This window comes from Diceros bicornis, chromosome 33 (genome assembly GCF_020826845.1).
Source record: "Diceros bicornis minor isolate mBicDic1 chromosome 33, mDicBic1.mat.cur, whole genome shotgun sequence".
In the NCBI taxonomy this organism is placed as follows: domain Eukaryota; kingdom Metazoa; phylum Chordata; class Mammalia; order Perissodactyla; family Rhinocerotidae; genus Diceros; species Diceros bicornis.
The window spans coordinates 36,153,642-36,176,390 of record NC_080772.1 but is presented as its reverse complement, the minus strand read 5'-3'; the positions used below and the strand labels follow the sequence as shown (position 1 = coordinate 36,176,390).

The window sequence follows — 22,749 nt, the reverse complement described above, 5'->3', positions numbered from 1 at the left end:
CATAATTCTGTTAGATTTTGCATTTCTGTATGACCTAAATATTGAGAAAGGAAAAATCAATTTTACAGGGACTATTCATCACTAGACCTGAATATCACACCACTGAGACTACATCTTGGGAGACGGGAGGAGGAGGGAACAAGCTTTCTCAATACCGTGTCTTTTAGCCCTCAGAACTGTTTACTTTTACCAAACTCACCAAATAATTACCACTGTGTTCTCCTAAGGATCCGAAGACATTTCCAACTTCCTGAATAGCTTCCTAACACTCAGTCCTACTGTTCGCCCCACCATCCCACCATGCCATCATCCTCACTCCCCAGTCTCTGCCTCTACACCAACAACTCACTGGCCTTATATCTTACCAATCTCCATTCCACTGACTAGCACGGACAACTCTGTGCTGGAGCTGAAGGGCCCCACTCTGCTCACATCTCCAAATAGTTCTCTCTCCCACACTCCATTTAGAACCTGTCCCTTAACTCTGGGCCCCCAGCCCCTCCAGCTCTCCTTCCTCGCAGTGCTAACTAGTAATATCATCACTACTTTGTTTGCAAAGCACTTCACAGTTTCAAACTTCCACATACGTATCTCAGGGGAATAGGCTAAGCACAATCATTTCCAATTTTAACAAGGCAATATTAACATTATTTTTATTCCTATTCTGTCTCCCACACGGCTTTTCCTTCCAGGATCTCTCAACCATTTTGCCTTTCCTTCTAACTTTAAATAAACTTAGTGCTAAGGTCTCAATGTATGCTTTTAACTATTTGGGACAGAAGCTAACTGATTTCTTAAAAAGTTTACTTGTCCACACTGACCTCCTTGCAAAAAATCACTTATTTAATCCTCTTAAATGCAAAGAGACATCTTGTGTCTCTCTTGATAATTTACAAGTGCTATTGGGCGAAAAAGAAAAATACTTTTAAACTGTGCCATTCTAGTTTCTTGAAGAGCATTCACAATATCTACCAGACAAAGGACAAACAAAGATGGGCATCCACCGGTACCCTTTAACCTCTGACTATAGTTTGGGTGTTTATTTTAATCTAATAAAGCTTATCTAATCACAGGATCTAATAACCTCATCTTTCTCTACTCCACCTCTCTGAACTTTCAGTCAATTTCAAAGCTCCTTTTACTGCACAACATGTGGCACTCCACGGGAGGAACACAGGAAGTGGTTTTTTTTGTGTGTGTGTGTGAGGAAGACCAGCCCTGAGCTAACATCCATGCCAATCCTCCTCTTTTTTGCTGAGGAAGATTGGCCCTGGGCTAACATCCGTGCCCATCTTCCTCTACTTTACATGGGATGCCGCCACAGCATGGCCTAACAAGCGGTGCATCGGTGTGCACCCGGGATCCGAACTGGCGAACCCCGGGCCGACGCAGTGGAGTGCGTACACTTAACCGCTTGCACCACCAGGCCAGCCCCCACAGGAGGTGTTTTTTTATGAGAAAAATGTATTTATCTTCCAAATGCCAAATTTCCTAAGTCAGTATTAATACTAAACTCTTATTATTTATTTCCACCCAATTTCAGATTTTCAACCAGAGGAGGTAAATACATTAATTTTTCTCAGGTCTTTTGGTTCTGTTTTTGCTCATCCTCCCATTTTTATATTTACTTTTCCAGTAACACAAATCTAGGCCTCTTTTCTTGACTTTTCTTTTTCAGCTATATCTCACATCTACCCCTTCAAAAATTCATTCTTTCCCTATTTTTCACCTATCTCACTTTCTTGTGTACAAGGAGTTTATATTCAACTGTATTTTTTTATTTTTAAGTGTTACTCCTTTCAAACAATTACACGAAAAATCTGCTTTACAATTAACTTATCTCAAAATCTGCCTCTCATTAGTATATGTATCTGCTGCCACTTCACGCTAATAAGCAAAAAAAATCTTACATTAAAATATACCACAGGGGCCGGCCCGGTGGCGCAGCAGTTAAGTGTGCGTGCTCCACTTCGGCAGCCTGGGGTTCACAGGTTCGGATCCCAGGCACACATCGATGCATCGCTTGTTAAGCCATACTGTGGCGGCATCCCATATAAAGTAGAGGAAGATGGGCACAGATGTTAGCCCAGGGTCAATCTTCCTCAGCAAAAAGAGGAGGATTGGCAACAGATGTTAGCTCAGGGCTAATCTTCCTCACAAAAAAAAAAAGCACCATACACATCACAATTCTGTATTAACTATTAACTATAACTGATAAAGTAGATTGATCATAGAGTAATTTTGAGAGCAAGGCGTTCACATAGTAGTTTAGAAATGGTTAAAACTGGCAGTAAAAAGGGAACCCAGAGAGGGATCAAGATTTAGCGGTTAGAAAATTAAATTTCTTTCCCTTCCTCAAGTCAACAGACATTTGCATTGTTACTGTATGCCTGTGGTAGTCAAAAGCCTTGAATTTAACCTTATGCCTCCCCAAATTATCATGGCATACCTTCTAACTGCTGCCCATTGACTTCCTGCAATTTACCACCTCCTTACTCTTCACATAAAATTCACTCCATTCACAGAAATTCAAGTCCAACAGCTAGCCAAACTATTGAACTCAATTCTCATTCTAGTTATTTCTAATCAAGTTAATTCTTGATTCTGGGAACAAGCAAGGCTCCAGTCACAGCAAAAAACATGATCAGAGCAACTTTCGCTTCTCTTATCAAGGTGCTTGCCCCAATTAATGAGAAATAGTTACAATTACCTACCACAGCAAAACTAACCACCCACTCTTTCAAACAAAATGAGTTTCATATAAACTTTGAGCTAGCAAAATTTACAGGGTCTTCTTGTCTATACAGAATGAAAATTCTTTCCCCAAAAAGTAATAAATAATTAATAATAGCCTTTGGACAGAAGACTAGAGGCTAAGCAGGCAGTAACCATGACACGACGAAGTACAGGTCAGTCCAGAAGATCAAATATCAAAGATATTTCTATTCTGAGCTGACAAAAGTGCCGGTTTTGCTCTTTTCCAAGTCAGAGGTTAGCAATTAAAAAAAATTACAATTATTGCAAACTTAAACTCTATAAACATCTAGTAATGTTATAAGTTACAAGAAACCCAAGTTAAATCCTGTCAATGACCAACCTTTCACATACAGAAGACATGCCGTCTGGCTGACGGTCCAGTTATTTCTACTGGGGGTGGGGAGGGACAGCCAAGAATGGAAAATAAGCCACTATCATTTACCAGAGTCTAGTTTGAATCTGGATTTGAATTTCTGCTCCCACATTTACTAAGAGGCAGCATAACAGCAGTCAAGAGAGTCAATTCTGCAGCCAGACTGCCTAGGTTCAAATCCTGGCTCCATTTGACTATGCTCAGCTTCTGGAAAGTTCCTTTACCTCACAGAGCCTCAGTTTTTGTATCTATAAAATGAGAAAGATAATAGTACCTACCTCATAGGGTTATTAAGAGAATTAAATGATTTAATATTGACAAACCGCCAAGAAAACTGCCTGGCACACAACAAATGCTTAACAAATAAATCAACAAGAACTTGGACAAGTAATTTAACCTCTCTAAGCAGCAGATGTCTTAGGTGATATTAATATTATATAAGCACTTTGTGAATTATAAAGTGCTGTATAAATGCTAAATTATTAAGAACATAACATGAGAAAAACAATAGGAGACAATGAAAAATAAAGCATATATAGAAAAATATACATAGTCCTGCTATATTTATTCAATTTTATCAATTTTTCTAAATACTCAAGTTACCCTTTTAAAACTTAACACTTTGGCCTTTGGAGACACTCACCCCATCTGCCTTATTTTACATAGTTTTTGTGATAGAGATTCTTATAAAAATAGACCACATACAATCCTGTCCTAGTATTAACACTTTGAAAACGAAGTACACCCTCCTGCTTTCCAAAGTGACTGAGTACCTACTCCACTTCCACCTCCCAGGATACCCCCACCCCTGCCCGGCCCCAGATATACCCTCCTCTCTTTGCCTAACAAACAGACCTAGGGCTCGTGTACTATTTAAAAAAAAAAAAAAGAGCAATAAAAAAGAAAGAAAAAAATCCTTTGACCAACTGACTTCTTAAAAGAATAGCTAACCTTTCCCACCTCCTGACTCCCCTACCCATCTAATGCAGTTGCTGCCTCACCACTCGACTGAAGTACTTCCTCCTCTTCTGTGGCCACATCATGCTCACTTTCTCCTGGACCCCTCTGCAGCACCAGACGATGGTTCACTCAGTAAACACTGACTGTGCTCTGTGCCCTGGGCCTTCACGCTCTCCCTGTGAAATCCTGACCCAAGCTTCTAATGTAATCTTTCCAGTAAGAGAGAATCAATTTACCGTGGGGCAAAAAAAGAGCTGATCAATACACAAACTAGACATTAGGCATTTTTTTAAACAATTTTTCTGAATTAAGTCATTCAGCACATTTATACTAGACATATTTTCAGGAAACACAAGAATCATCTAAGGCATGCTCTTAGCCCTCAGTGAGTTTACAACGCAGCAGTGGAAACAGACAAAGGAAGCAGCAGCTATGAGCTCACTGACTGGGCTGTGCAAAGAGCACGACAGAAGCACAGAGAGGAGCACTGACATGGGATTTGGAGGGAGAAGTGAAGAGGTGTCAGGAAGGGCTTCTGAGAGCCGGCAGCAGTTGAGACGAGTTGTGGAGGACTCCTATGCAGGACTGTATATGCGAAAGGAAAGAAATGCTATCAAGACCAATACGTGCAGTAAGCATACAAGGGAAGGGTGTGCAGAGAGAAATCTAAGAGATGAAACCATTACGGACGGCATCAAGAAGCTGTACCACGAAGGGTACAAGAAAGCCATAGAGAGGCACCGAACTTTCAGCAGGGAAGGAATATACTTATATTTTAGAAAACTGCTCTAATAGTGTTGTGAGGGTAGCCTGAAAGAGGGCTAGGCCGGATGTGGCCTGAAATAGAGGAAGAAGGCCCAGAGTCTACAATAATTGGTGGGCTAAGCAGATGCAGGGAGAGAAGACAGGGAGATGACTTCTGACCATCTCCAGTACAGCTCTCCTCCCTAAGCCTCATAATTTCTCATCTAAACTACAAGCACAGCTCGCTACAAGGTCTCCCTGCGCCCCCTTCATGCCCACCTCATATCCATCCTCCATCCAGCAGTCAGAGTGATCTTTCCCTAACAGGACCCATTGCAACAACTGTTGCACGCTCCAATGTTCTCTCATTTTAACTACAATAAATCCAAACTCACACACGGCCTCCCGTGATCTGTTGCCCCGACATCTCTTACTTCTCTCCTCCCCTCCCTTCCCTTTCATTGGCACTCCTCCCATCCCTAATCTGATCACCTTGTGCTGCTGAGGGACCTCCGCATTCACAGCTCCATCTGATAGTCCCCTGGCTGCCTTCTCAGTCTTAGGGCTCAACTCAAATACAATCCCTTCAGAAGAAATTCCCAGTCAGCCCAGGCAAAGCAAGACCCTCCCTCCTCCAACCCTACCACCTCATCCTACTTTATCTTTCCTAACAATTCTCCATTATTTGTGCTCACATATTTTGTCCTCTCACTTCTACCCCCACCCCCAAGGGCAAGGACTCGATCTGATTCACCATTCTCTTCCCAGAACCAGAGCCTGGCTGAGGGAAGATTTCCAGTAAGTAAGTACTGACTGACTGAGGCAAGCTCAGAAGAGAGGTATGTGCTGGAGGTAAAGGTATGCATGGCATTCCGTAAGTGGAGCTCAAGAGTGAACGGAAAGCCAACTCCATGCGACAGGCCTCTGTGCATGTCCATGCAATCACCCAGGAAAGGCCTACTGCATACGATTAGCAGAAGGACAGACAGGACCTGGGGTACACCAACACTGAAAGGCGGAACAGGAGATGAGGACTATGTGCACAGGGTTGAAGAAAACTTCAAGAAAATTTCGAGGAGCAGGAAAGAGTCGCTAACCTCACCAAGTGCCCCAGTAAGATCAGTAAAAAGAGACGACTGTTTGCTGGACAGTACAGATGTTTCCGGCCCTTAGCAAGAGCAATTTTAATGCAGTGGTAGGACCAGAAGCCAGTGGCTTAAGAAGCAAACGAACAGCCAGAACCACTGTTCAGAAGTTTGACTATAAAGGAAAAGAGAGATACAGGCTTACGGGGAAGTGGTGTTCATAGGTTTATTTTGAAGACGGAAGAGACTCAACCATGTTCACAGACAGGAAGAAGCTGAAGTCACAGGAGAGACAATGATTACTCAGACAAGATCTCAGAGAAGGCAGGATTGCTTGAGATTTAACTCCAAGGTATAGACATAAATAGCTCTTACACTGAAACTAGAAAGAGAAGAGAATGGGTGTGAATGCAGACATCTCTGAAAGTGTCTAGAAAGAAACTTAAGGAGGTTTTACCCACCATTTTCCTCAGCGAAGGAGGCACTCTGCAGCACTGGGAACACAATAGTCAATAAAGATAGACACAATGCCCTGTTTTGACAGGGATGTGGCTGGGTAAGGAATCTGAGGCAGAAGGAGAAGAGACTTGGGCCCAGGTGATTAGCAGCACCAATCTCCACAGACACGAATTTTTTTCCAAATCATTTTCATAGTTGATGTTTAGAAGCAACGACATTAACTGTTAGAGCTGGTTAGAGCACAGGTTCCAGAACAGAAAAGGGCATACTCTAGCTACTATGACAATACCTCTGGTCATTCAAATGCATTACGTATACACACTCTGTCACCTTCATTCGTTAAAATTCAGCTAGAGAAAATAAGATGATTGTTATTCTCCAGAAAAGCTCTTTATGCAAAGCTCACTAAGGACACACATTTCTAATCCACCACCAGTTTTCCCCAACCTAGCTGCCATGTCAGAACCACCTGGGGACGACGCTGGGGGCTCTAGGTGATTCTCACAGGCACATTTATGTATCAATGACTTCCTAAATGCTATTCCCACCACTCATCTACCTAATTTCTAATCATCCCTCAAGATTTAGCTCAAGTGTCGTCTCTCCAGTTTTGAACGAGTTAGTTGCCATGTTTCACAGCCCTCTAACCAGGTTTATTTATCTCTCCTATTACACTATCTTGATTACTATTCATCTTTCTAATTCCAGCCACTAGCCCAGTGCTCAGCCCTTACTAAATACTCAATAAATGTGTATTAAATGAAGATTCACGATTAATGAAACATTAATGCTGTAGAACTGGTTAGAGCAGTTAGGGTAAAAGAAAAAGTACCTATGAACAGTAATGTACACCTGAATTTTCACAATGTTATAAACCATTATTATCTCAATAAAGTTAATGGGAAAAAATAAAAATAAAAATAAAACATTAAAAAAAGTACCTATATAGCACAGAACTGGAACTTTAAACTAAAATATTATAAAGAAAATCCTATACAGGTGGGACTATAAACCATCTATAGCCTCTCCCATCTGTGCCCTGCTAATTCTGAGCACCAAGTCCAAGTCCATCTTACCAATCTGATTTCATCTCCACAGCCCACAATAAAGGCTCAATACAAAAATGCCCAACACAAAAGTAAAGGATAAATGTTACCTAAAATGCTCATCTGACTTATTAAATACTCAGATGTCCAAAAGTATATAAACCAGAGGAAAGCTCATTAAAGTTGGACATTCTCTAGCCCTAATTAAATATTCAAAATAATTCAGGAGTCATATGCTAATCCCCAAATTACACATCAACTGGACTCTAAAAGTCTGGGGAAAGATGGCTACTTAGGACACAGCAAACGTTCCCACAGAAACCTCATAAATGGTGGTAAGGTACCAAAACCAAGCCACAATAGCCCACCCAACCCGTAACAGCCAAACCACTCGTGCTGCACAAGGAGACCTACTGTTCCACAGAGGCAGTTCAGGGCCTCTACAAATACCTCTGTGTGCATACGCACTGCTCCTGCAAAATCAAGCAAAATCCAAAATAAACTGCTGACCCTGAGGAAAATACCAAAAGCACTTCACATGGTGCCTAGCACATAGTAAATACTCAATAAATTACAGCTGTTTTCATCCAGAATCCCTGATTTCAAACTTGTGTGTTCATCAAAATAGCTTTATTTTTCTCACTGCATTTAAACTGTAAACTTAGGGACAAGTCCTCACCATTGCATCCACGCACCTCCTCAAAGCCTGGCACAAAGGAGTGTCTAACACACACTCACTGATGAAGGATACCCAGCATTAACTGAATTCAAAAACAAGCAAACACAGGCTTAAAACCAAATAGCCTTATTTAGTTCTTAGGTGCTCTTTTAAATGAACTACAATGTTTCTCAAATTGATTTTTTTCCCCTTAAAATTATCATCAAAATGAAAAACAAAAATTTATGTAGGAAATACTCCTCCAAGAGTCACCAGCTTAGACAACACTGTTCTAGACAACAAACAGTCTCATTAAGTGGCTGAATCAGACAGGGCATCTAAATTTTTCTGGGCTGTGGTAACCTTATTAAATAAGAAATGGAGGGGCCGGCCCAGTGGCGCAAGCAGTTAAGTGCGCGCACTCCGCTGCGGCGGCCCGGGGTTCACCGGTTCGGATCCCGGGCGCGCATCAACGCACCGCTTGTTAGGCCATGCTGTGGCGGTGTCCCATATAAAGCAGAGGAAGATGAGCACGGATGTTAGCCCAGGGCCAGTCTTCCTTCGCAAAAAAGAGGATTGGCATCGGATGTTAGCTCAGGGCTGGTCTTCCTCACAAAAAAAAAAAAAAGAAATAGAGCACAGAAATATTGAGATTTTCTAGCTTACAACTGCTTCACTAAAAACACTGCATACTGCATGAAAACATGAAAGAGCAGCAATCATCCATAAGTGCACCAACCTAACTTGCGACTATTTTCATTTTTTAATTAATTAATTAATTAATTTTTTCCCCCAAAGCCCCAGTAGATAGTTACACATCCTCCTAGTTGCTGTATGTGGGACGCGGCCTCAGCATGGCCGGAGAAACGGTGCGTCAGTGCGCGCCCGGGGTCTGAACCCGGGCCGCCAGCAGCGGAGCGCACGTGCTAAACCACTAAGCCACGGGGCCGGCCCAATGACTATTTTCATTTTTGCACCATTATTTTCCTCCAATACACTTTTTTTTTTTTTTTTTTACAAAGTAGCAATCTTAGTGTACAAGTCATTTTATTTTCTACCCCCAACTCCCATTTACAACAAGAATGCCGATTACAAACCTGAGCCCTTGGCCAACATCAAAGAACAATTTAATTTACGCTTATAGTTGTGAAAACATAACTTTGACAACAATATTCTAGAAAGCCACAAGGTGGTGATGTTGCTCCATAAAATGCACCTTTAAAAAATATAATTAAAAACATTATACCAACTTTCCAAAAAATGAAATAGTTTCCCTCCACTGTAAGGAAGGAGTATCAAAAATGTTTGTATTTTGTTTACTAGAAAACATTAGTGAGGAAATATATTCATCAAATTTAGCAGCAACTATTCTAATTTTTAAGCTAAACAGTTATGGTCCTTAAAAACACAACAAGAACAGAGGACTCTGGCACCATTACTGGGTCCTTCGTCACACTAATCTTTCCTTCTCTCCCTGCTCCCTCCCTTTCCTCCCCAGGCCATAATAAAAAACTCAAATGTATTTTTACTTATCACGCACTGACTAACTTTATTTTTTTATTCTTAATTTAGGGAGATGATTCCTATTTCTGTTTTCAAAAATGGATACTAAAATTTATTTATGTCAAAAAGGAGAACTACACCAAAATGCTATCAGCATTGAGAATGAGATTGTTCTTCTCTAACTTGCTATAATTTCTCAATTTCTTATAATATGCAACATTATGTTTACAATGGCAAAAACACCAAAACTGAAAGCAAAATACTTTGCATTTGGTAATTTTTCCCCACGCCTTAGTGAACATCAGTAGAAAACAGGTTTCCTACTCCTGTGCTACATAAAATCAATTGTGAAAATAAAATTCAAAGAACGCTGACCATCTGAGAACTTGGGTTCCAAACTTACAGAATCAAGTTCATATGTAAAAAGAGCGGTATAAACACTCCCTAGGAAGAAGAGTAAGATAAGAGAGCGGAACTACTTGGGACCCCTGCACTTCCAAGGGGTGTCTAAGCGACACAGAAACTCAGGCAGTCTTAAACCCGGAATCTGAATCAGGTCTCTGACTCCAAAAATAGTAAGAATAACAGTGACCATTTATGAGCTCCTATTATTTGTCAGCCATGTTACAAAAAAACTACCTCTAATGTCATCAACTACCTTCAGAGTCATTATTCCTACTAACAGATGTGGGAAAAACTGGTTTCAGGAATTTAAGTAAATTGCCCAGGCCAGAAAACTAGTGCAAGTCAGGATTTTGAACCCAGATCTCTTGGGCTCAAAGCCAATGCTCTTTTCACTACATCTGCACTGCAAAAACAGAATATAAAGTAAGAAATGCTGAGCTGAACCCACGCCTTAAAATGAGCAGTTTGCTATAGCAACCTGAAGTTACTCTTCTCTTATTTTATCACTTAAAGATTAAACAATTTCATAGTAGGGTGGCTTTGTGGGGCTTTTAGGCTAGTCATTGAAAAGACTTCTCCCAAAGGTTGAGAGACAAAGAAGAAGTAATCTTAAAAAGATAATGTGTAAAAACGTAAGAACAATAACAACAACGAAGGAGGAAGCTGTTGGGACTGGGTTTAATAAACCATTTCCATGTGTTCCAGGAAAAACATGTTCCGGGCAACATAACATTCTTACCATTTGGGAAGATCAAACTTCATGTAATTATATTATGTACACTCTCATATTTCAAAATGACACATTTCCGTACATAATTGGTCACTTGTTTCAAAGTGTGGTACCTTAATAATATAACACTTGCTTACCAGACTTTTTCCTTCAAATCCAAAAATTTTAAATGTTTTGGTATTCTTCAAATACACAGTACTTGCCACGTCTCATGAAGCAGCAGACGGCACAGTCATGAGAGCTGAGGCTGAGAGGTGATTAGGGGACGTCCTCAGGGACACAAAGCTCCTTAACGTCAGGCCAAATCCAGGCCTGCTGACCCGGCTAGGACTCTCCTGCACTGCCCTGGTCACTAGGACATCAGGACCCAAAGTTAGGCTCACCCCAAAACGTTTCCTGATTGTCTCTAAATACATTAAGGATTCTAAATTACCAGCATTTAAGCAGCCATGGAGACTTGCTAACTCTTCAATTCCCAAGTGCCAATTTCTAGCATAAGAAGAGCACATTGGGGTAATGTAACATAGAGAACAGCTTTTAGAGTCAGACAAACCTAGGTCCAAACTTCAACTCTACTACCTACGTACATTTCAATCCTGAGTCTCAGTTTTCTTATCTTTGAAATAAGGATACTAATGTAGTTTTGTGACGTGTTAACATTAGCCCTAGGAAACTAGAACTGTTTCTAGAACCTGGAATATAGAAGGCGCCCATAAGTGTTAATCTCCTAACACCCTCCTGTCACCACCACCACTCCAGCCGCACTCTCAATTACTGCGAGGCAGAGAAACTCCACTATTTTCCTAGCATACTTCCACAACAATTCAGAGGACAGGAGGTTGAGAGAGGCATTTCAGTTGCAGAGCCGTGCTGCAAAATGATACACAGCAAAGCCCCACATCTGCAGGAAGGATAAGACCAAAATTACATTGAAGCACTTGAGATGAATATAGTGCTGCTAAATTTTTTGTTATAAATACACATTTCAAGATATTTTAAAACTACTCAAGTATCAGACACACAATGTTAACTTACTATTTACAAATACTCTTCCTAAGAATTTTAAAGCAGGCTGCTAAGTATAAACTTTCATCAGATATCCTCACTCTTAGAGGAAAACATAGGAATTCAAAATACACAGAAACTTTCCAAAATGAGATAATCAATTAAACAGCTAAAACTTTATTTCTATAATAACTAGTTATTTAGAATAACATCATTCTTCTCAAGTTTAAAATACAGGGACATTATCCTTTATCCACAAATCCAAAACCCAAAAAGCTAGAAAAACTTCAAGTTCCTTCATTAAGTCATTGGGTGGCAAACTGAACTGACCTGAACTCATTTGGCAGCAAAATCTGACCAGATGTGTGGCTATGTACTGTCCTTATTCATTAAACATTTGCCAAAGAAGTACCAGGTGCCGCCCTAGACTTCAGTGCGGTTTCATGTAATGTGGTATACGGAGCGCATTACCCTTCTAAAATTAAGAAAATAATTAATTCTGAAACACATCTGACAGCAGCGACAAGGTATTATGAACCCATCATAGTGAATATTTACTGAATACTAATGCCACTTTTAAGCCACACAATAAATGTATGAATTAGGTATTACTGTTACCACTTTACATATGAAGACCCAGTTTACATATGACAAAACCAGGGCTTAATCTAAGGTTAACCTGACCAAGGTCACTTAGCCAACAAATGAGCATCAGAACTCAAATCTAGGTTGGTCTTACTTTAAGGCGTAAGCTCGTAATAGTTAACACTTTAAAGGAAAATTAAATCACAAAGAAAGTTTTAAAGCAAGTTATAGTTACCAAAACTTTTAACCTAGAACAGTGACATTCCTGAGTATAATGTATACTTTCCATGCTGGGTATTCACATCTAAACACTGACACTGTATTTCACAGCTCACAGGACAAAAAGAGATAAGTTTATTGTTTTCTCCTCAAAGAACTGGCCCCCAAGTCAGTGAAAACAAACACAAAAACAACAGGCTCCTGAAACAAATGCCAACTAATCTTTTCCACTCAATTTGAGAAAGAATCATGGGTTTGGCATGTTTTTTTTTTCTTACCACAAAAGGTACTAACACAATAAAAATATGGTTCATATAACCATAGGTTAAGTTTTTCCATGAACAGCCCCAATTCAAAGATCTGCTGTTCCAATACAGGTATGGTCCTAGGACTGAGGACAGTTTAAGTGATGTAGACACAGGCTGCCATCACTACTGCCCTAAGCAAAAGTCAGAGAAAATAAGTTTCAAGTTTTTTTTTTGATCGATCGATTTAAAATTTAAACTTTTTCTCATGACTTTCTTTCTAAGTCAACGCCCTTACACTAAGCAATGGCTTTTCCCCACAAGACACAGATCATAACCCCCACCCAACTTACTTTCTACCCAAAGGACCAAATTCCAAAACATCTATTTTTGAGCAGCTTATTTTAGCTAAGTGAAAAGCAATCAGATTATCTGATAATCACAATATCTACCTTAACTGTTTCAGTAGGCATTTTTTAAAAAAGAAATATATTCATTCAAAAGTTCTTCTTTTGTAGAAGTACAGGGAAATTTTTTGAACAAGGAAGCCTGATGGAGCCTCTCAACGGGTTACTTCTCTGGCCTACTCCTTACCATAATCATCCTCTGTCAGGTGTCCATAGTTTGTTTGGATCAAGTTCTTGGCCATTATCTTAAGCCTCCTTAAACATCTGAAGGTTCAGAGGTTAAGCTCTCTTTGTATTTACATTATACACCTGTATTTATTGAACACTGTAGCTTAAAAAACGGCCTCAGAGAACACCAGAACTCCAAATTACCAATTCAGTTCCTACCAGTTCTCAAACTGATGTGTATAAAATCATCTGAGATATTTGTTAAAAATGAAGATTCCTGAGCTCCACCATCAAGAACCACACCACAGATCTCGAACCGTAGTGAAGAATCTACATGTTTCACAGGTATCCCAGACGACTGCCATGCGGGGACTGCACCTGGACAAACGCTGGTCTGCACCGTATTTCATGTCATGAAGGTGTTAACAACTTCTTGCTCTCAGACTGCACAGCCAAACCATCACCAGCTGATACACCGCCAGTGCTGAGTCAGTATCTTTCTCAGATTCATTCTTAACCTTCTGGCAACATATTTTTTAAGTGAAGAGGTGAGATTTGATATGCAGCTCTGCACATGCCAAAACTAAGCTACAAATGTCTTTGAGAAATGAGTGGCTCACAGAAAAGTAGACTACTTGTTTGAATTTTCAATTTATTAATAATAATGAATTAAGAGCAATAAAAATGATTTCAGGGCTGCTTATGTCCCAAGAACCACACTTGCTGCTTTACAAGCATTATTTTAATTAATCCTTACAAAAACCCAGTAAGGAAGATATTCTTTACATTTTACAGAAGAAACTGAGGCAACACTGCTATTAAGCAGCACTGACAGAAGTCAGCTCTGCCTGCCTTCAAGCTATGGCTCTTAACCCACACGCCAGGATGCCTTCAATTCTCACCCTTTAGGAGCAGAGTGATCTAGTTTATTTACTTTCAAGGTAGAGTATGTCCTAATTTATACAGAACAAGTTCATTTAACTAAGTCTCCTCCCCACACTAACTAAACACAAACAAGTTGGGGCTAACACATGAGCGGAGTAGCCTACTTCAAGTCAGGACTCAACAGTTTGCTTCCACCCACCCTATTTAATCGTAATTATGGGTGTACTAAACAGCTATCAAAAGAACTTGTTTTCCTTAGTTAAATAAAAAGCTATCACACCTACAATTCTGTCAATGCTAGTACATTTTTAAACTACCCATGTAATTTAGGGCAGGGAGGAGAGCCATAAAGAAACACCCTAAGGTAATTCTATCTGCCCGCTTCCTTGCGCCCTGGCCTTTCCTATTTATATAAACCACATTTCTCAGTATTCTTCACCACCAAACTCCTCCCCTCAACAGCCAGTGTACTAGATTCAGAAATTTACAGAGATTCGCACTAGGATGCAGGGGCCCACTTTTGAGTGTACATGAAACGCTTCAAAAATGCTCCAAATCTACACCTAAATTCTTTAAATGAAATATACTGATTCATTATTCCACTCAGAAGCTATAATGTAATAACAATGAAACGCTCATTTTCTTCAATTCCACAGTTAGCCATAACATTACTTAGTAGATAACCTGAACTAAAAAAAAAAGATAGTACTGAGACTAAGATAAAGTGATAGTCAGATAAAGATAGTAAAGAAGATAAAATGAGAGAAACCCAGCTAGCAACCAATGAGGCTCCCTGCTCCCGGAAGGGATGAGCATCCCCCTCCTCCTCACACTTCCCTGAGGAGAGGAGACTTCCACTCCAGTCTCCCCAGGAAGGAGCCTTCTCTCCACTATCACGACTCCTCTCCGAGGAAGAGTGGTTTATCCCAACCAATTTCAAGACACTGCAAACAGAAAATACTACTTACAAGGCACCAGGTTGCTCAAGGCTAGTCAAGGCCAGAGTGACCAGCCAAGGAGCTCTGCGACCCTCAGTCTCATAGGGCTAGGGGACGGATCTCTGCCCATGGTGGCCCACCCTCTGCACCGGGTGCTGACGGAAGTCTGACGATCCAGGTTGTGAAACTGGGTAAATCTCTGCCTCAGAGCAGCCTGCACTCAGGTCCTACACTTCTTAGACTCCACAACCCTCAAAAGAGCAAGTCAGTCTGCCCCATTACGGCAGCATACTGGGTCAGACCCCAGAGGTCCAAAACGTTCTCTTCTTTTCTACCCACGGATAGTGCTGGCTGTTTCATCTCTCCAAGAAGCCAAATATGCTATCATTTGCACTTTCGACTCAGCTTTCCCTCTGACAGGCCCAGACTCAAAGTACTGACAGCACCAGGCAGCTTAAGTCCCAGCTTCCAGTTTTCCAGAAGCCCTGTATTAGTGTAATACAGCTCTTGGTGTAATCCCAGGATTCACATACTTGTCTAGTCCCTTTCCCTTAAATATGGGCTGGGCCTGTGACTTACTTTAACCAATCGAATGTGGCAGAAATGATGCTATGCTGGTTTCAAGCCTATGCTTCTGCACTCTTGTGAGCCCTAAGCCACCATGGAAGGCCAGCACCCCTGCTGGAAAGGCCACATTGAGAGGAAGGAGCCCTGAAATTACAAGACTATATGGAAAAAGAGAAAGAGAGCAAGAGACAGAGAGAAGACAGGCACCCAGCTGAACTGCCAGCTGAAAGCAGCTGTTAGTGACCAATGGCAAAACCAGCAGAGGACAGCCAAGCTGTGAGCAAATACAACGGCTGTTTAAAGCCACTCAGTTTTAGGGCTGTTATACAGCAATAAGTAACCAAAACAAGGCTCACCTGGTTCTTTGTGTTTTTGCATAATATGTTGATAACCCAGAGAAAAGGAGAGGTGTAATTAATTATAATCCCAAATATTCACACAATCTCAAAAGATGAAGTCTATGCCCTTCGTGACGTTAGTGACTCCACTAAATCCCAAGTTCCAAGAGGACAGGCTCCATGTTGTCACCCCAGCACTGTACCAGCACAGTGTGCAGCACGTAGGAGGAACATCAATATGTGAACAAACAATAGGTTGAAGGAATGTCAAGACAAACATTAACCTTCCTTAGAATTTAGGAATTATCTGATACATGGTTTTACATAATATACTCCAAAAAAAGTTGTTTAAACATGAATTTGAAGTGTATACTAAGAACTTTTTAATGGTAAATCTTTTTTTTTTAAATGATAAAGCTTTTTATGTAATGGTAAAATCATGAAATATCATGATATATATTTTGGAAATCAGATCCCGATTTATATGCTCCAAAAACACAAATTTTCATAAACTACACGTCTATAAAAGGAGAACAAACTTCATCTGTAAAAGCAGCTGAACTAAAATCAACAAATTTTCAAAAGGAAATTAATACCTACATTTCACCAATGTACTTTTTCAGACCAAAAAAATCAACTTTTGCTTTTTCCTTGACAGGAAAATAACCATTTGTGATAAATACAAATTTCAAAATTACCTACCAACAGCCACTGCAATGAGGTTACCATTTTAACACAAAGGAGGAAACAGACAAGTTCAGATCTACACAGTACAGAAGTTTAACAGATTCCAAACAGGTAAACTCCATCTCCTCACAACAGCCTTCAGTTAAATTTCCATTGTAGATGAAGAGTCAGTGGGAAAAGAACACTGACCTAGGAACAAAAATATGGGTTTAGCTCTAGTTCTAATTTTAGCCACTTACTAGCCATATACCCTGGAAATTTAACTTTTTATAACTTCTTTGAGCCTCAGTGTTTTCATCTAAAAAGCAATGATTATCTCCCGACACACTAGTGCTCAGCTGTCATGAGAATCAAATGATAAAGTCTATACAACCATTATGAAAAAATGTAAAATGCTATACTAATATATGATACTCTTCTTAATGCCAGGAGAGAATAAAAAAATCGTCTATGTATGTGCTTTCATTAGACATTTTTCCTCCATTACGTATTAGTAACTAGGTCCTTCAACACCACTATAAAGGCCAATTTATTTGTTTTTCCACTGCTTGTTACAATTACATCATATTTTTATAGGGTAAAAAAGACCCCAGTCTTTCTAATCATTATGGAATCAGTTTCTAGAGCTATAAAAGATACCACGTAATAACCTGTTCTGGTTCCCTACCAGGAAGATCATCTTATAGGTGCAGAAAGGTCAATTGTTTACTAATCAAATTATGCTTTAACCATACTAGGGAGAGTCAGCTACTTAATCCAATGAAAAAATTCACTGATACGACCCTGTACTTCATTTATTTTATAAAGTTTCAGTTTTTACTTGATACAGGCTTCCTGAATGAAGGACAGGGTATTCTTAAGTAAGGCATACCTGAACAGAAAAAAGTTCTTAAAGCTTCTTATTTCATTCACTTCACATCCCTCCTCCCCTGCCCCAACCCAAACTGAGATACAAAGAAAATAAGTAAGTAAATGACTGGTCTGATATTGCCATCTGCTCTCCATACACCCAATCCATTCCTCAGCCTCACCAGCAACCCTGCACATGGAAAACAAGAAGGGTACAGATAGTTCAAGGAAAATCTAAGACCAATAGCAAAATGTCAAAAACTGGAAGAAACCTCCCAGGATCATCTAGACCTTACTGATGAGGTCACTTAAAGGCAGTAACTATATCCAGTCGATGGTAAATCAGCTGCATTTATCTTCCTACAAAGAAAACCATCATTGTCAATCAACTTTTGACTCCAATTCACCCACTTGCTAACTGAAATACTTCGGGCAAATTATTTAACCTCTTGGGCTAGTCTGTTCTGTAATATAACAGCAAATAATATAAGTTAGTCCACATCCTCTGTAAACTGTAAACCACAACACAAGTGTAAGGAGATACTGTCTCTAGGTGTATTTACAGTCTGTCTCTACAGTAGGGGTTCTTATCAACTAAGTGGAAGAATCTGAAGGCTCTACTGCCTTAAAAAGCCCCCAGTAATTCTGTGAGCAGCTCCCAGACTAATCCACTGGCCCATGGGTTACATGGATGAGCTTCAGGTGGTCCATGGACTCCCCTAAAATTATATCCACAAAGCACAGGTGCACATGGAAATTTCCCAGGCCAGCAGATTTTAGTTTCAAGGATTAGTAATCCCCAAAAGGCTGAGAACCACTGCTATAAAGTAACACACATATGCCCAAGATAAAGCTTCCATGGATGTCGTTCAAAATGGTACCACTATTCTCCCAATCAACCTGGATGGGAATCTTAGCTATCTTTTACTTTCTTCATTTCCTCTCTCATCAAATTCTGTCTCTTCTACTTCCTTCCTCCTTCCCACTCCTATTATTAGTGCTGCAGTTCAGACCCTCACTACCTACAACCACAGCAATCAAGGCCTTCCTACCCCAGGGTCTCTCTACTTCAATTCACTCCACACGCTGATGCCAGATTAATCCTCTGAAAGCTAGGCTTTAATCATTTCATTCTCAACTCAAAAATCATCTGTAAGACACCCCCCCCCATCCAAGGTCATTAGCCAGGCATATACAACAATCATAAACCGGTCCAGATTTTTACTTCAAGCTTTACCCTTTCTACCAGCACACACACCGTGTGTCCCATCCAAACATAATGCCCTGCTCCTCCCCAAGTGTTTGACCTCGGTGCTCTCAGTCCCTTCTCTCTGCTTGGATTACCTTTCCCAGCCTATCCCGAGTCAGTCATCCTTCAAAACAAAGATTTCAGAAGCCAGCTCTATGAACTAACCCCACCTTGCCAAATCAGATGTGGGCTCTACCCGCTCTGAATGTGAATTCTCTACGCAACTTAACTATATGTTAAAAGACAAACGAGGCCTTTGTGTACAGTCCTACGTGCCTACCTCGTCTGTGAAAGCAGAAACTGGTATCATCTTCATCTTTATATTCCCCCAAACACCTCACACAGTCATGCAGCAGAGGCTAAGAACTGTGCAAGGAGGCAAAAGAAATTCCAGCCTTCGCGGGGTAAACAGCAAAGACGACTATTTCCTTGAAGGCAAAGACCTTCTCAGCGACATTCTCTATCATGCGAGGCTTACAAAAAACATAACCCTTAGTTACTGCTTTTCAAAGCCCTGGTGTGGTAGGTCTTAGAGACCTTTTTGCATTTTAAGGGAAGAACCATGTGAACATGTGAATAAGCTACAGCCCGAAGAACTCTTCCCCACACTCGACACTTCTTGATTTGAGCAGCTCCCAACACTTGGCCGCTAAGTTTTCAACTGAAAGAATAGTAACTTCTTACGAAAAGTGACCATTTCCAGTCACAGATAACGTGCCACTTGATGGCTAACAGCAAGTCACATAAATAAAAGAACGCCTTTCTTTCTTAAAAGGCGCGTTCTGCTCGCCCCACACACGGCGATTGAGCGAGGCAGGTGAGGCCGACTTAAACATGTGCTCCTGTAGAAATCTGCAGACCACTGTCCACTAGGAATTTCGGGCAAGAACAGCACAGGGAGGGAAAGGAGAACTTCGGGTGTAATTCCTGCCCACTCCTATTACCAATGGCACTTGGAAGCAGACGCTCAAATCTTTCTCGCACGTTAGCCTACACAGAAAGATAAAAACTTATCAAACAAACAAGAAAGCGACATCGAGGCCCTGGAAAACATCTCTCCCAGGAAGACTGCAAACGTCAAGGTAACAGACACCCCCCTCCCCGGCACGGAAGGGGTCGCAGCATCACGGGGGCCCACGGAGCCCACCCGAACCACGGTGGGGAGACAGCCCGCGCCCAGGCTGCTCGTGCGCAGGCTGCAGCGGCAGCGGGCACAGCGCAGGACGAGAATTTCAAAAACAGAGATGAAACGAGAAGGTGCAAGTCACCGACGAGCTGAGGACTAGTCAAAACTGCAAGGTCACCGCACCTCCCAGGTCACCGGGGGGGGGGCGGGGGCCGGGGGCCGGAGCGCACCGCGCGGGAAGCCCGTCCGACGGAGCCGTGCGGGGGGCCCCGCCGGCGTCGGAGCGGAGCCGCGGGCGGAGGGCCGGGCGACTCCCGGCACGCCCCTCGCCGGCCAGCGCTCGGGCCCGGCCCCGCGCGCCCGCTCTCCCGGCGCCGCAGGGCGGCCCGCGCCCCCCGAGGGTCCCGCCCCGCCTCAGCCGCCTCAGCCGCCCGCCGCCCGCCGCGGCGTCCTCACCGGCGCGACGCCGTCGGCCGGTGGCCCTCCTCCGGCGGCGGCGCCTCAGCCCTCCGCGCCCACGGGCGCCATCTCGCAGCAGCGCGGCCCCGGCCGCCAGGCCGCCTCCGCCGCTCGGAGCCCGCACGCCGCGCGCCGCCGCCGCCCGCGTCGACCCCACAGCCCCGCGGGAGCGCGCCGACGCCCGCCCCACCCCCGCGGGAGCGCGCCTCTCGCCCGCCCCGCCCCGCGCGCGGCGCCGCGGCCGCCCAAGCCTCCCGCTCCGGACCGGAATCCGGCTTCCCGCGAGCATGCGCAGTGAGGCGGCGCGACGACGCGTCTGGGAAACTCCGCTCCTCCGGGTCTTCGGAGCGGCCGAGGGGCCAGCCAATGGGAGAGGGGGGCGGGGCCTGAGCCTGGAAGGGGCGGGGCCGCGGCCCAGACTGGGAGGAGTCTTCCCCGAGCCGGGGGCGGCGGCGGGGCAGGCTGCTGCAGACCTGAGTCTCGGGTTCGAGGCCGGACCTGTGCGTGACCTCAAGTGAGGTCGTGGGGCGCTGGCGTTCAGTTCTTGAACGCTTTACAGCAAAAGGAGACTGTTAATATAGCCCCCTTGACCTAACCGAGTGTTTGACTTAGAACCCATTGGGAGAGGAAATAATAGCGTTTAGGGATGGTCATAAGCAGAGTGCCAGTCCATTTTTATTGGTACTCAAAACGTTCACTCCTCCCGCCCCCATGAGTACAGTGATAAAACTAATACTGAGCAGGTACCCGTGTCAGGGCGATTAATCCGTACAGCAGTGCCATATGGAAGGGTCTGTTCTCCCCATTTATACAAACCAATCAACTAGTCTAGAGAGGGGCTGTTGGTTCTGTGTGTGGCTTTTAGAAGAAAGGCCACCCTGCAAGTAGAAGTCACTGGTGACCGCATTGCTCACCAGATGACCTGTGCTTCTACTTCTTCTACTTCAGAGAGAGAATGAAGACCATCAAGCAGGGATTTCTGCAATTTTTGCCCAACTCTCTCACCCAAACCCCACAAATTACCTACATCCACACGCAAGCCTACTAGTTGTGCTCTGTCTCAGAGGCTGAGTGTCCCTGCTCCTCTCCAAGCAAACCTCTCCCTCCTGGGACCCCCTCCTTGACGTATCTCTAACCTCATCCTTTCTGTTGGGTACAACTCCTCAGTATAATCACATTTTAAGACTTTTCTGTCTTAAATTTTCCCTTGACTTTACAACCTCCTTCTAGTTCTCTGTCTTCTTCCATCATAACCAAGCTTTTGAAAGAATTGTGTACCACGGACAGCATTGACACTCCATGAATATTTGTAGGGTTCAATAAATATCTTTGGACTGAATGAATGCACATTCTCTTTCTCTCCATTACATCAGGTCCTACCCTCTGACTTGATACCTGGATTTGATGCACCCTATATCCACAATGATTATTCCAAAACATACATCTGAGCACGACACTCCACTGCTTAAAATCTTTCATTGGCTCATCAGAGCTTTTAAGACAAAAATAAACATGATCCTCAAGGCTTCTTTCATGCTTGCGTGCTCTGTCTCTCCTGTTATGACAAACTCTTCCGAGTCCCCTGATTGTGCTCACTGGTTTCTGCTTTAACCTTTTCCTCACCTTTTTGTTGGTCCAGTTCCTTTAAAAATAAATTCAAGAACAGACTTACAAGTGCACTCTCAGACATTGCGTACAAACACCCAGCAGAGGTCTGCATTCCCTCTGCAGAGTGCACACAGGCCCCCTTCCACTTCCTGCTCTACTGTGTCTCACTTCAAGCTCTCCTGAGTCCTTAGCTTCCTCCCTCAGTTCTCCTCCATGCAGAAGCTCCTAGTGCTCACCTAGGCCCCAAAGTTGACAGCCAATATTGAACCAGCCTTTTATTATTAAGTATTTCTTTGGTTTCAGATGAACACTATTATGAATAAATATCTTTTCACAAATCATTTTCCGTGTCCTTACTTACTGCCTTAATTTAAATCCTTAAAAATAATCAAAGGCATGAACAATTTTGGCCCTCTAGAAACATGTTGGCAAGCTGCCTCCCAGGAAGAACATAGGCTTAGATGTCATATCACCTGGGATTAAACCACAGCTCTGCCACCCAGGGCCACGTTGAGATTTTCATGGACCCTAGATGCTTTTACCTTTGTGGCCTCTTCCACCATAAAATAATATTAAAAATTATATTTATAACTGCATTGATATAAGGACAATATATTGATACTATACATTAAAACATTTTCTTCAGGGCCGGCCCGATGGCGTAGTGGTTAAGTTCACGCATTCTCCTTCCGCG

At 42.5% G+C, this 22,749-nt stretch overlaps 1 protein-coding gene across 4 annotated transcripts in view; it reads right to left on the bottom strand.

Annotated features, from left to right (window-relative positions):
- The window catches only part of WWP1 (WW domain containing E3 ubiquitin protein ligase 1), a 116,625-nt gene extending 96,058 nt beyond the window's left edge, over nt 1-20,567 (bottom strand). For 2 of the 4 annotated variants that reach the window (XM_058528971.1, XM_058528972.1), the window contains exon 1: nt 20,445-20,566. The gene's annotated coding sequence lies outside the window, so the exon portion shown is untranslated. Of the gene's footprint in view, nt 1-16,779; nt 17,673-20,444 lie in introns of those variants that run through there. The other 2 variants (XM_058528975.1, XM_058528974.1) reach the window with 2 other exon arrangements.
- Nucleotides 20,568-22,749: the final 2,182 nt, after the last annotated feature.